Source organism: Grammomys surdaster, unplaced genomic scaffold (genome assembly GCF_004785775.1).
Source record: "Grammomys surdaster isolate TR1022 unplaced genomic scaffold, NIH_TR_1.0 139, whole genome shotgun sequence".
In the NCBI taxonomy this organism is placed as follows: Eukaryota; Metazoa; Chordata; class Mammalia; order Rodentia; family Muridae; genus Grammomys; species Grammomys surdaster.
In genome coordinates, this window is record NW_021604597.1 from 19,877,242 (window position 1) to 19,879,390 (window position 2,149).

Sequence of the window (2,149 nt, forward strand, 5' to 3'; positions counted from 1 at the left end):
TGACATTATCAAAAATACATGCTAACATTGAATGAGATGGTTCCTCATTCCTAGACAAAGAACTAATGAGTGCTGGGAGAGGGATGGATGTAAGCTTCTTCCAGGAATAATGGCCCTTTATTGAATATTCTTTACAAAGAGGTCAGCACTGAGACCATGTACACAAAAGTTTGAAGAACAGAACCACAGACAGTTTCAATGTATTTATGCATTCATATACATATGCATGCAAATGTGTATGAGAAACAACAATAAGAAAAAAGAAGCTATCGATTTCAAAGTGTCCTATCCTATAAGAGATGGAGGGAAGGAACCTGTTTGAGCTTTGAGGGAGAGAATGGAAGGGCAAAAGTGATGGGATTCAGTTTTAATCTTAAAGTTGTAAAAAAAAATTTAAAATCTCTGACTTTAACCATCAGCCTCTTATATTAAGTTTGGTTAAGAGTAAGTAAGACCTTTGATTATTCTGTGATCACAAGGGTATATGTTTAGATTATAAGATCAAGCAAATTTATTTTTGTTTGACTGGTTACCTATGATGGATTGTTTAAAGTGATTGAGTTAGAATAACAAAAAATGAAGCCTAAACTTTTGTTTAAAAAATAATTCTCTCAACTCACGAGGCTGAAATAGTAAACATGCCACTTAAATATAGAATATAATAAAAATGTTTTATTTTCAGATAGAAAACATAAAATTATATAATAATGAACATTTACTAGAATAGTCACACCAGAGTTGAGAAATAAAGAAATGTGATATGAAATACTTAGACACCTGAACTTGAATTCATATCAAGGAGTGGTTTGTTTGTTTCTTGTCCTGTTTTCAGTGAAAACAATGATTATTCTAACCACAAACAAACATTTCTATATTGAGATATGTTTTCACATTGGCATGTTGGCGTATACCATATATGTGACCTCTCACCTACTCATACTATGTAGTCCTAAATGTAATCTATTTTAATTGGGCATTTGGAAAGGCATTAATTTAATTTGATTTGACGTTTGAAACTTGGTAATAAGTCAAACTCCAAGTATATGGTTTTTTATTTGTTTGCTCATTCTTTATCACTTAGATAAAATTGGAGTGTGGAGTCTTCAGGGAGAAAGAAATGACATTTGAAAAGAAATGGTTTTGTCAGATTACCTATAGGCATGTTTGTGGGGACATTTTCTTGATCAGTGATTGATATGGGAGTGCCCAAATCCCTAGGTAGGTTGTCCTGGATTGCTTTTAAAAAGTAAACCTAATAAGCTATTAGGAACATGGACAGCTAGAAATTACATTAGGGAACACCCTAGCCCCAGACTTACAATATTTAACACTGTTAGCAGTTCATAGTTGCCATCCTCCTCCTCCTCCTCCTCCTCATCATCATCATCATCATCATCATCATCATCCATCCTCATCATCATCAACAACAACAATGTCATCATCAACATCATTACTCATCCAGTGTTTATGTTTAGACATCTAAATATAAACATCTTTAATTTTATATCACTATCATTACATATTTGATGAGAGTATTACAATGAATTGAAAGCAATTGGCTAATGATGATGGACCTTGATATAGCCAAGAACACGGTGCTCATAAATGTAATACTTGATAAAAATTCCTTCTAAACTTCCAGGATGACTATTTAAACCTGATACCCTCCAAGAAGAAGTGACATTTTGAACTGTGGAAGGTGATAACAGGGAGAGATACCCATAAATACAGACAGATATGTTATAAATTTTTTGTGTCATCTGCATTCTGTATCTAGTGTTGAGTATATTGTCATTTTCCATCAATGTAATAGCAGTCTGAAACACATGCACTACATTGCATTTGCTTGCTACTTCAATATGAGGAATATTGTATTATTTCAACCATAATGAATAGGGTTTATAAAATGGTTGGTTACATTTCATTTATTACTTTATTCAAAATCAGCACAAGCTGAAGAGTCAATAGTATAAGTTACACATTTCATTAAACTTCCTAATTATAATGATGACCACTGTAATTTGTAGAACTAACATGATTTCAGTGGTAATTGGCTTGGCACTCAAGATGGCTCCTTACCCTTAAATTCTGAACCTTCTTCCAGTACTTTGAATAGGATAAAGAGCATCAATCCATTCTTCCAAATGCC